This window comes from Accipiter gentilis, chromosome 15 (assembly GCF_929443795.1).
Source record: "Accipiter gentilis chromosome 15, bAccGen1.1, whole genome shotgun sequence".
NCBI lineage: Eukaryota > Metazoa > Chordata > Aves > Accipitriformes > Accipitridae > Astur > Astur gentilis.
The window spans coordinates 19,470,078-19,483,915 of record NC_064894.1 but is presented as its reverse complement, the minus strand read 5'-3'; positions in this window follow the sequence as shown (position 1 = coordinate 19,483,915).

Genomic DNA, 13,838 nt, shown 5'->3' with positions numbered 1-13,838 from the left:
ACAGGCAGGTCACGGACACCTCGCACACAGGGCACCCCAGAAGTCCTGCCCCAGTCAAACCCGTCCGTTTGCTCCTGATGTAGTTCCTACTTTCTTCTGATCTTTGGAAAATATTGCAAAAGTTTCACATGCCCTTATGAGAATTTGGGCACCCTAAATTGCACTGCTTTCAATGGCTACAGACATACCTTCACATTACGTAGGTTGCGTTTATACCAGGGAATGAAGCAGCCTAGAGGCCATTTGCTATTTAGGAGGAGAGGAGCGTTTTACAGTGCTGGTGTGCTTACTCCCATGCTAACTGATGCTAGGCCCAGAGAATGGTTTGAAGCACCTCAGACGCCCCTCCAGTGTGTTATGGTTCAGGTTGTCACCTTGGCCCTGAAGAGATTTAGAAGTGGCAGACAGGCAGAAGTTTTGGCTCAGAGTGGGGTAGAGTTTAGTCAAGCTAATCCTTGGGATAGACTTTCCACAGTGGTATGCAGCATATCTTTGGTGGAGATGAAGGAGAGGAACTCTGCATGTCAACATTTTCCTAAGCAAAATCAATTATGGGTTTACTGGAATGTCCCCTCTCTTCATTTTCACTGCATCAGGCAAGTTGGCTTTGCTGCATGGGAGGAGAAATGTTTAGCATGATGTGGCCTCAGAAACCTGGGCCACCTTTTTTCAGGGAATGGCTCTTTCCTGCCCTTACCCATCAGCAGTGCGTTCATTACTTCTGGGACTTGACCCTAAATTTGTTACCACTTGTCCAGAAGAAACCTGAATACATGATTTCCTAAATCGGCATGGAGGGTTGTGGGATGGGGGGACTTTATTGTGGTGCCGAAAACCATATGCAAAGTAGTAATAACCCTTTAAATTTCAAGTATTTTCTCTTCATGTTGATTTAAGTCCAATGAAGTAAAGGCTTGCCTCCCCTGTGCTACTGATGTTCTGTATTTAATTCACTTCCTAAGCAGGTGCTTTGCCTGAAGAAAGCTGACTGGTGAAAACACAAGCACAGCACCTGGTCAAGAAAATAAATAAACATGCTATAATCATCTGAACATGTGAGTCAAGCTCTTTTAGTTACTTTTGACTTCCATCAGCAACCTGCAGCCTTTAAAATGGAATTTTAATTTGCAAAGCCAGTTCTTTTAATGGATTCCTCATCCCAGCAAGCACTGCACTCAAAACATTATATCCAATATTAACTTGTAATGACTTTAAACTTGATGTAAGGTATCTTTTATCATACATAAAAACCCTCTCAGAAGCTTTTATTGCCTGTGGCTGAATACACTTCTGCCCTATGTTTTCTGACAGGATACAGTAAAACACCAGTGGTTAAACTTTCTGGATGGTAGACCTGGATTCTGCATTGAAAGGCAAAGTTAGTTATTTACAGTTGCAAACCTACTCCTGTGCATTGCAAGCCTTTCAGAAAGGAGGTTTAACAGCACAAAAATAGCTGAAAATCTAAATGAGAACTTTAAATGTCTATGAAATATCCTCCACATGTATTTTGCTGTGCAATTTCCTTGCTACTGTGAAGGTGATGACAGGTGGTGTTAACAGGGACAGGCGACTGTGGGAACGCGTGAAGGCTTTCACCCCAGATAGGTTTCTGCAAGGATGTTCAGAAACAGTGTATGTTAAACGCAGCTGAAGCAGACATATCATCTCCAGGACTGGTGCAGCCTGGTGTTTTGAAGTGCAGTTTGTACCTGCTTTGATCATAAACATTTGTCAGTGCTGCCAGGTACCACCTTATAATGAAGCAATGCAATGCCCAACAGAATTCTGAAATCAAACCATCAATTGTTCCTTTTCCCACCTGTTTTAAGTCACCTAAAATTTAATAATCTTGATCTAAGATAGTCAGACAGCTTTCCTTTGCAATTGAAGAGAATAGGTGTCTTCACGAAGTAATTTGTCTCATCTGGTTTTGATCCTGTCTTTGAAGAAGGTAAAGTATCCTTGGTTTCTATCTATTTCTTCCTATTTACCATAAATAGAGTTATTACAAAGTAGTAAGAGACCTGGAAGACCTGTTATGGACTCCTACATTAACTGAAATGAAGTTAATCTCAGTTGATGACAAGAGAATTGAAATCACTTCAGCTTGAGAGTTACTCTCCTGCAAGCATGTGGCATCAAGGATCTCAAAGTGAGCTGAAAATGTAAGGATTTAGGCACTCTTTTCTTAAAGTTGGCTAGAAACCTGGACTTGAGAAGAACTTTCCCAGTAAAACACGCCAGGCTTCGGGGTCATATCTTCTTCTTAAGTCTGGCTGAAGAGGTGAGTAAGTCTGATGACCTGTAACACACTATGGAAGGACCACCTGGGATATAAGGTGTATGACTGTTACCTACCCCTACTATGTGTTTTGTGCAGCCCTCATTTTGAGGGTGTGTGAGCTGAAAATGGTCTTACAAGCAAGTTAAGGAAAGAAATGCTTCACATAGTTAATGGTTTTAGAGAATGAAGAGCCCAGCATTGTCAGGACTCATGTAGTTATCACTGATTGTAACTATTGAAGTTTAAGTGGGGTTTTGTTTGGGTTTTTTTGGTGGTTTTTTGTTTTTGTTTTTTTGTTTTTTGTTTTTTTTTTAACTGGTAGGAACACAGATGCCTGAGGAATCTTTATGCACCCTGGGTTTAACAGCTGCTGCATTTTAGCTCTGAAGAGACAGAGTTTGCATTTAGTTATCTTGATTTAGACTTAAGAAATTGTGGGTCTATGTTTCTTTATGATTGTGACCAATGCTAGTGACTAATATTGCTCCCTAGATTTAGCACCATAAAAATAGAAACCTAAAAAAGCCAACCATTTGTGAAATGGCTGTCAAAGCTGCTTGCCTTGCAATGCCTTTTCCAATAGTTTAGTTTCAGAAAAAAATAATTATATCTATTGCTCTAAGGTATGTGAATTCTTTGCATGTTTTAGAGGTCCATCTGCAGAAAAGAAGAAAATGCTGGAAGTTTCTTTTTACTGCTTTAGTCCAAATTTATAAAGCTTAAGTATGCCTATATTTCAAACTAGATTCTTATCCATGTTATAGACTTTTAAATGAATTATACTTCAAATAAAAGTGAAGAATGAGCATAGGTGGTTATAAATGAGAAATCAAAATATGCAAATAATGTTTGGTATGAAATAACAGATTAAAGTGACACACCATATTTAACAGTCCTATAATTTATAATAATGGTATAGATTAAGGAAAAGTAATAATAGTTGGATTTATTTTTTTTCCTTTGCAATGCAACTGCTTTTCTAATGTCTCTTGCTCCTGTTAGATACTGAAAGGTAGGATAGTCTTTATGAAACCTGAGGTAATAAAAATGAACAGTATTTCACAGACACACTTTTTTAAAATAAAGTGAGGGACTTCCATTAGGCATTGTGGATGGTGAGGGCATGGTCAGCAGTACTCCCAAAAATGCCAGGGTGTGTAGCCACAACACTGTTTCTCAGGAAAGTGGAATTTTTTTCCTGCGTTCACTTCTAGACAGCATTACTGACTCATGTTTAGGTGAACATGGCGAGGTTTAGTGGCATAAGCTTCATGCAATTCCGGCATCCATTTGGTTGCAGGACTGCAGTGCTGCTCAGCTCTTCCCTGGTAATGACAGCAAAAGAGTCTCCTTGTCTTCTCTCAAAGTGACACTAATGAACAGAAAAGTCTGTTCTCTGCGTAGAATAATAAAGACTTGTACCATGACCTATTAGGCTGTGCATGGTTGTCTCTGCTTATTATCACAGATAGTGACTGAGGAACAAAGGAGACAGGGATCTTATCATAAGAAAATCTCTCCTCCTCAAGGTAGCCTGAGACCACAACTCCACGGCCCAATTGGCATTGCAAGGGAAGACAGCCAGAGCAGTTCTCACTGCCAGCTCCGCACCCCAGTTACTCTTACAACTCGTTCAGTGAATAAGATCATGGTACCTATTTGGAGGAGGGAAGGACTTTTCACTGGTTTTAATTTTCTCTCTCCCTTCCCCTCCTTTGTTTTTGTTTGCAAAAAACACAGGAGAAGACACAAAGACACTTTAAACACAAATAAATGCAGTGTCATTCAAGCGGGTTAATTATGATAGATGTTAGATTCTGTTATATTTTTCTTCATTTTGTACTTCTATTTAAAGACTTCAGAATTAATAGAGTTGCAGAAATTATTCCTTTCTCATTGTGTTACAATAGCAACACCAAAATAATTTTGTAAGAGCAAGAATATCAAACATAAGTTTTCTTTTCATGTTGGCAGTGTGATAAGATGCTGTGATTTAAAGCTCATATTAAAAATCAGATGTAATTTTTCCCAGTGGAGTGTGATACATGACTGCGCTACTTCTGAGTGTGATAAATGTACTGAATTTTTAAGTTTTCTCAGAAAATCCTTTGTTCCAGCTATTTTAAAATTATTTTTATTAATGAATGCTGTCTGGAATTTCCATAGGAAACTCCAGAACATCAAAACTGAACAGCTGTAAGAAATTTGTATGTTTTCAGGCCATTTGTTTATAATAGCATATTTTAACTCTTAATATTTTTAAACTTTTTACCAAAATCCACTCGAAATAATATAAGAAATATTAAATGAACTCACCACTGGTTTGAACTTGAAAACCTTGTTTTGAAAAACTGAAATTTTGTTTTCAACTGGCTTGTAGAAAAATGTTCACCAAACAGACATTATTTCCAAAATATCTTTTTTTGATGAAACATTATCTTTGTAACAGGAAAATAGTCCACCTTCAATACTTGTGTCTAACTGTAGTGTCAGCAGGAATGTAGCAAAGCTGGGAGTGAGTCAGATGGCTGTTCTTGTGCTGCCTGTGGAAAAAAAGTGCTAGAGAGAGAAATGGAATTCAAATGTGAGAAAAGTATAGAGATACATTTGGGTTTCTCATTCTTCCTTCTGCTGAATAAGTATACCCCGTCCTCACATTTTAAAATTGAGAAAACAAATAAGTTTTCTTCAGTCACAGAAAGTCTGGACAAACCCTAAAGTTTTAGGCAGCATTCTAAGAGATGAGCAAAAGCAAAGCATATACAATGTTATAAAGTTATATTTACCTTTGCACATATGAGGTATTTTTATAAGAGACAGCCCATTTATAACCATTAAATTCTTCATCCAGACTGCTGACACAACAGGGACAATGTGATTTTTACATACTTTTATTTCCTCCACTTTAATGAAGAGGAATTGCAAGATGGCTGCATCCCTGAAGTAATTCTTCAGCAGGGATAAGGCTGAAATAGCCAGCAACCCTAATGAGGAAAAATGAAAGGGCATCACCACTTAATTCATCTCATTATTGGCTCTTAAAATGGAGATAAATGAGAGAGAGTTAAAAAAAGGAGAGAGAGACAGACATGCATTTCATTTCTGAGCGGTTATCACGTCGAAGCAGGAAGCACGTCTGAGTCGGGCTGTGAGCGTGAATTCGGGAGCGCCATTACCAGCTGGCGGAGAAACCGGCACAGCAGTCGCCTTGACTGCAGACGGGCGCTGCCAGGAATGCGACTGCTTTAATTGTACCCTGCTTGATCTCACTTAAAATAATTTCAGACATTCTACCAGAAATTAAAGTTCTGGTGCAAGATCTGCTGTTCCAACTTACATGCCAGGGGCCTCTCCTTAAATAGCAGCAACTTGTGGGTAAGTTCTGTGGGAACCGTTTCACCCAGAGCTGAAATCTCTGTGCCCAAACAGGTAAAACTACCCCACTCCTACACACACACACAGAGGCCTCTTCTACTGTGTTTTAGTGAAAGAGGGAACTTTCACAGCATTGCCCAAGTGACAGCAGTTGTTCTCTCTTTGTGTATTCCTCCAGCTATAAAGCAATCAGAACAAATCTATTGACACATAAATTTTACACTAAAATAGTATAGTTGTTGCATTGCATTCCTGCAGCGTATGCATAGGGCTGGTTTTTGGGAGGAGATGCAGAGGCATTGACTCCTGTGTTTATTGGTCACTCGTACTTCTATGAAACGATGTGGAATACCCTCCTTCCCCCCTCAGATGTTTCCCTACCACCTCACCAACTACGGCCCCTCAGCATGTGATAAAAGGCATGAGGTGTCATTTCTGACCCAAAGGATACACTTGTGCTTTGACAGGTATTGGCCCTTGTTCATTAAATTACTTTAGACAGCATATCCCAAAATGTTCTGTGCTAAAAAGAGCATATAAATGGTTATTCTTCTGGTACCAAGGCATACACTTGGGCCGTATTTAGGGGCAATTAAACATTTTGCAACTTCTGTTTTTTTTGCAGTCTTTCAAGCTGATTCACCTTAGTCTGATTTGAGTTTTGTGTTCCTTTTATTCAAGTAACGTTAACAATGTCCTTAATCAGGTCAGGAGTTTCTCATAGATATAGAGGGCCCTAAGCCACTTGTAGAGATAGCTGTTCCCATTGGCAACATAACTGAAGTCAGGGGTAAGTCTATGGTGGTCCAGAAATAGAGTAATTTGAGTAAGGATATTGTAAGTAAGAAATGTAATATAAATAGAATAATGTAAGTAAGCAGAACCCTTGATCATCAATCAGTATTTCATTTTAATGTCACTTTTGCAAAGGAATAATGTAATTATATGTAGTAGACAGTATTTCTAGCTGTGCACCTCTGAATTTGGTAAAGACAAAAAGAGTGGAAACTACTTAATAGAAATTCTTTTCCTGAGGAAAAAATTATTTTTATCTGAATTTCTTCTTGCACCAGAAATAGAACTTTAAATCTCAGTAAGCCATAATGAAAATAGTGTAGCACTAAGGATGTCAGAGAAATTAAGTATCTTGCCATCCCAATGAGCAAGAAAAAGAATTATTGTTTGTCCCTTAGTCTTTTCTCTTTAGAAAGAAATGAACTGTTGCTCCAACCTCTTCCCTTCCCACTTGTGAACATGGATGTCTCCAAAATATACCTGTATGAAGTTTAACCTCAAATTTGTATTCATCATTTGGAAGAGCAAAAGGCCATATAGCAGCATAAAAAGTCCTTCTCTGAGAACATATCTTCTTCATTCCTTTGCCCAGGGTCACTCTTTCTTCAGCTTAGTTTCTTTCTTCTCTGATCAACCACCACCAGTAAAATTGCTCATTGAAGAGTCATGTTTTCTGGGCACTCCAGTTAAACTTCTGGTATTTTGAAGACCTGCCTGTACAAACTTTTATGTTTTGGTTTTGCCAAACAAATGCTTAAATGTGCTTGTACCTCATACTGATTTATTTCACTGCATCTTTACAACATCCCATTTATTTCTGAATGGGGGTTTTAAACCAATCATTAGTCATCACATGAATCAGCAGCAATTGAAAGATCTTATCCTTCAAGAAAAATTGAGTTTTCCTGGGAAAAAACCCTGACGTTTTGGTGACTGCTCCAAGTTAAAACACAATAGATGTAAGTGAAGAGGAAGAAAAAAATATTTTTTTGAGCCATATCTAGATTTTTTCCCCTCTGTCCCTCCATTTTTCTTCTTTCTTTGCCCTCCCTTTCTCAATGCAAGAGAACAAAGCAAATGGCAAGAGTTTGATTTCCATTGTTATTTCTGCCTCAGTCTCATTTTGTACAGTCTGAATTTATTTCTACACTTCTTGAACAAATGGAGTGTAGGAATTTCTTTGACCAGTTTGGGTTCTGTTCTGTTTTCTTGCCTGTCCCCTGTATGTATCCCTTATCGTTCTTTAAGAGGTTATTTATTCACTCTGCTATGGAGCTCTTCTTCACATGACTTTTCTTCTCTAAGATATTTTCATTCTAGAAATTCTGGGTCACCAGCCTTGAATAAAATTGAGACCTTCTACTCTGAAGTCTTTTGTTTCTTTCTTGAAGTCAAGAATTTCAGTTACAGAATGTAATTAGGTCATTAGCGATAACGGGTTGCTTGCTGAGTGTTATCCTGGGAATGCATGTGAAGGATCAGAAACCGAGACAATATTTGAATGCTTTTTAGAGTTAATAATCTTAAAGGACTCTCAGATCCTAGATTGGGTTTAGGTAAATATGTTGCCATAAAAAGGCTATGCTATTTCAGTCTCTTCCACTGTCTTAGTTCTTCCCATACTAATTGCTTTTGTTAGCTTATCAGTGGTGCAACTGAAGATGGACCCACTGGAAATAATGGTTTATGGAGTCATATCTTGCCACTGTGACTTCCAGGAAATCAGTAAATATTCATGACAGGTGAAAAATTAATATGTCATTCCTTAAGGTAGACTTTGATGAAGATGTAAGATAAAATTCTGCACTTATAGGAATAAATATGTTCTCTATATGCCAATAGAGACATGACCATTTACTTCAGGACTGATTTTTTGGACCACTATGTATGGTTGCTGCCCCAAATGTTCCTGTAGATTTATGGATCCTGCTACCAGCACTTTTAAAAAATGTGAAAGGACTTGAGATATTAATTTATTGAACAGCACATTTTTTATACTCTTTCATCAAGAAATATGACAACAAGCTTATTATCCTTGAGAAGCTGCCATTTAGTGAGAATACTGTCAAGATTTTACTATTTGTATGCTTTAAGTACCTGACATTTATTTTATTTTGTAGTGTAACACTATACAAAGTTTCAGATTTCTTCAAGAAAAATGATCTTGATCATAAGCATCTTTTGGATCTAAACAAAGGGTCAATTTTTAAACAACTATAAAAGATCTGTAACATAGCTATTATGAACTTAAGAAGTCTTATGTTGAATTCTATTAAAGGTATCTGTAGGTAGTTAGGGCCAGGTGGCCGGAAGATATCGCGCTGTACGGAAAGATAAGGGCCTCTCTCCTGATAGCCAACGGCGCTTAGTTTATGATGTAAGCGGACGGAAGTGACGTTGTAAACCCAAGCTATATAATGCCGTGTTACTCACAAATAAACGCCATTTGCCGTCTACCACATTGGTGTCTGCGAGCTGATGGACCGAGAGGCCTGGGGTTGGTCGCCGTGCCGTTCCTGAACCAGGTCACCACGCCTTCCTAAAGGCGACAGGTATCTTTCTTTACTGTGAAGTTACTAAGAGCCATAATCATTCTTATGATAATTACATTCAATTTCCAAAATATATGAGCTCAAATATTTCAGTTCCATATACTCTTCATAGTTTTCTAATTCTTTGTAAAATCAACACTCATTAAATCTGAAAGATACAAGAACACATTGTACAGATTGATGATTGACTCTGCAGATTATTGAAATGCTGTTCAAAGAACCGAGCCACCTTTTAGAAAAAATCTGGATGCTCACATGTTCATTGTTGTTAGTGTCTCCTCTGGAAATACGCTGGCATATTCTAGTACTTTTATCTCAAATTCTGGATGTCAATCAATCAGCTTTTCAACTTGAACCAAGTGGAAAAATCATGTCAGGACTTGGAGCTAGTAAAGAACAACACCACTCTAGAGAGTGACAGAGCAGAGAAAGAGATATGGGATAAGTTATAAGAGAAGTGCGTATTCCAAGGAGGAAAAATAAGGCACCGAAATGGGAATTTTGGAAAGGCAGAGGAAAGAAAAAAGGGGAACAATATATAAATAGGTGCATGGTTTGTTTGAATAGGGAAGTAAAATGTGCAGAAAAATGAAATTCAAAAAGGAGAAACAGATAATGCATATCAGTTCCAGATTAGTAAACTGATATGGTCATATCAGTGTACAGAAGAAGGGAAAACTAAGTGTGGGAGTCACTTAAAGAAAGCAGACTTGCATGTGGTATTAAATTATGGTATTTCCAGATAAATTTTTACCCAGATTTAAGGCAACAGTTGAAACAGAGTAACACTGCATGGAACAAAAATGTTTTAAGACTTACATGCTTGGAAATAATCTGCGTTTGCCAGAGCCGTTAATGTGCCTCATGGGAAATTAATTCTGGGTCCTTAATGTCTCATACTACAGAGTAAACTGTATTTCCCATGATGCATTGTCAACTTATTATGCTTAAAGTTCTGGGGCACTATATAGTCAGTGGGAAATGGTGATAGCATATCTATGAAACATACTATTCCTCAAAAATTGTACAACAACAAAGTACAGTGAGAGATATGGCAGCAACTGCTGTCAGTTTGAAATTAAGTATTTTGATTCAGGTTAAAGTGAAAGGTTTCTTTTCAATTTTCTTCATGTAGAATATTTTCACAATACTAAACCTATTAACAGTAAACATGTATAAGTAAAATAGGAGATGATTTCTTGGGCCAGTCAGAACTCATTGAACAGTGAAAGAATATTCACATATGTGAGCTTTGAAAAATTGATATAGGATGGATAGTTGAATTTTAAAAATCTCATTTAAAAGAATTTAATTTTTAAAGATATTTACCACATGGTTATCTCCTTGAAAAACCTTTATTGGACTGCAAGAATTGGAAAAGTTTTTTTCATTACCTCTTGGTCATTAACATGTTCTCTTCACCTGTCACATTTACTTGTATCTTTAACCCCAAATAGCATTTAGTGATTCACTGATGCCTCCCCTCACTAAGAAGGCTTCGTCTTCTCAGATCCTAATCCTACTGACTTTTTAGTCCTTTCAGAATACCTTGCAATAATGCAAATTTCAGAGCACGCTTCCTGCGTTTTATCATTGAAGGTGCCAGTTAGATTAAAATACAAGCCAAATACTGTTTATTCCAAGAGGTTCCAGACAATCCCAGCCTAAAAAAATGTATTTTAAGCTATGTTCTCCCACATTTTTTTCTAACTTTATCATAGAAATAGTTTTAAGTATCAGACTAGTGGTTATTTCTAGAGTTTTGAAATAAAATCATGAAGAGAACTGCCAAATATGTCCAGCATGGAATATTTGTAAAGCTTTTTATGGACTGCAAAGCTACAAACAGGCAACTTAAACAGAACTGTGTAAAATACATTAACACACTAAAAATAAATTAATAACTTTCAAAAAGGAGCATATGAAGTGATTGGTGAAGGGCACTCATTTTTATCACAGTGTGTATTTTTGAAGCACTTTTCCTAATGCAGGCTGAGATGGGATTCTTAAGCAAAACCAGAAAATGAGCTGAAAATAACTGCTCATTTTGAAGATATGGATGCATTTCTGCTCTGACATGACTTTTTTATTACTGAAAATATTTGGTTATAAATAAAACCTACTTTTTGCAGTGTTACTGTTTGCTTGTTAGGTTGAACACTAAAAATGTCTAATGTGTAAATTAAGTCAAAACACAGTTTTTTTAAAAATGGTTAATTTAATTTTCACAGCCACATATGATAACCATGCTTGCAAAACATTTCACAAATATTTTTGTAACTTCCATGTAGCTGATTTTCTGTCACCATGCGCAAATATCTGTTTTTCACTCACGTTTGTTTTCACAGTCCACTCCTTTCTGTGACTAAAGGAGTTTTAATGTTCCACATCAGCAACTATGTATTTCAACTGTACGAAATACAGTTGCTGTTTTACTGGGGGGCTGAAAAACTCCTGTTTCTGTTTTCACTTTTAATCTACTTACATTGGGATTTGTGCATAGTCAGTACCTTTGAAAGTCAAATCATTGATACACTTAAAACGACTGTGGAGAACTTGCTTCGTTGCACTTGTTGCAAAGCCTGACTTGTGGACTCCTTGTTGTGTTACAGAAACCGCTTCCCAGAGTCAGGTGCACTTTTCCTTACATGGTTCTTAACGAAGTCATTACCCAAGAATAGGGGTTCACAGAAAGTGACAACGTCAAAATAGGAGATATCTAATAGTTAATGCAAACAGTGCTGTATGCAAATAGATATGAATGCTCTGTGAGCTGGGTTCATACCTGGTGAGCCTGACACACTGAGCCTGATTTACTTTTGTTTGTACTCCTCTGTGTAGACGTAGGCAAAATATCCCAGTATGAAATACCTAGGTCAGGAATAACTAACAGCCTAATGATAGCATGCACAGTTTACAATCCAGGAGGATAGTTTCAAAACCCTAACCTGCCGGGCTGTGCAGGGAAAATATAATCCCATTTTTTTCCACATGCCCAAACCATCAGATCAGTGGATTCTCACATTGCAGTTTTCTCCCATTGAGTTTCTATACTAGCTACATAATTAAGTACTAATAAGTTTAAAAGAAAGTCAAAACAGAACTTCAGATGCACTCTGCCTATCAGTTGTAATACCCAGGTGCTTAAGGCTTTCTCCTGGAATTAAGGGGAATAAAGTGTAAGTTCCTGGCCCATATGACTGTATTCATACTAAGAAATTTAATGTGCTCGTGACTGTTCTCTGTCTCTGAGGGTAGTTCTCAACTGTTAGGATTACAGCCTGGGCTGTGCTGACTTTGGGAAAATTTTATCTAAGACCGTTCTTAAAAATGCAAGTGCTGACAAACGACTTGCAGTGCTCAGGTGCTCAGGGATATTCCCTGGAACTCTTTTAGAGGTATAGATGCAGCCAGGACATTTTCCAACTGGTGGGATGCAGGTGTCCAATCCAGCCAGGACAGATCTTTCTGCAGCAGTCTGTTGTGCAAGTTGCGAATGATTTTGAATGGAGTTAAGCAGGCAAGGCAAAGAATCCAAGAGCTGAGAGCTTGGGATATTTTGTATCTGCCTGCTAGCAGAAATACAAACATTTACAGGACTAAGGAGAGGCCAGGCTGACGTCAGTGAGAATGGAAGGAAGTTCCTAAAGATAGATTGTCATCTTGTTGTGGTTTCAAAATGTGTATGCCCAAATTAGGAATTTGGATAACATATTATATGTGTGTGTATTGTACTTAACCATTTCCTGGTTTACCCAAGATGAGGCGCCTTTTGAGTATCTCCTAAGCTGTTGCTTGAAAAAGAGATAAAGCCGTGCTGGCTTCTCTGCCAACATAGAGGTTGTAGGAAGCATTGTACTGAGGCAGTGCTTATCAGTTGCAAACTGGCCACTGTTGTATAAATGATGTTTCTAGTTATTAAAATATGAAAACACGTACGTAATTATATTGTTAATTGCTGGTGTAATATATTGTTGATATAGATTGCTATTAAACAAACTGCACTTCATAAATATTCAACTCTGCTGTTATCTAGAAATAGGTTTTTTGCCAGTTTTAATTTAAAGGCAGAAATTCGGTGCCAGTTTTCTGTTACTACAGATTTCCTGCTGGTTCTTTATCTGTTTTTGAATGCCAATGAATAGGCGTCCCAGTTATTCATTAATATTCAAGAAGTGAAAATCTACGTGTTATCTCTTTGATTAATCCGGCCTATTGTGCCTTATAGCATCAATCACAAAACATTGCAGAGAGTAATGAATTACTATGTGACTGCAGGAAGCCATAAGGGATATTAAACTAAACTTAATCTTTTTGACTAACAATATTCTAAAATGAATGCAGAAGATAGAATTTCTCAATAAATAGCAGAGTGGAAGGCTTTCTTTGAAATTTCTGACAGATATTCTTGTTGCATGCTTTCTCTACAAAAGACATAACCACTAAAAATAAAGAAAACAATATATCTTATCTTTTCTTGCAAACAAATACCAGGCTCTGTTGAAACAGTTTTGGAAAAAAGCTAACGTTCAGAAGTTTCACTCAAAAACTTTGGAGTTTATTTATTGGCTTCTCATGCACATTAAAAAAAAAAAAAAAATTATTTCGAGAATTCATTTTTAGAGTAACAAAAGCCTTAATTAATAGTAGGATAGGTTCATCTGTCAATATGAAAGCTTTCCCTAGGCAGCACCCATAGGGAAGGTTGTGTCTTGCCCTTCAGTAGTAACAGGTGCACAGGAGAGAGCTTCCTAAGACCAACTGCAAGTTTCACACCATAAAGGTGACCAGAGGGTCTAAAGCTATTAATTTTTGAAGAAGGTTATAGA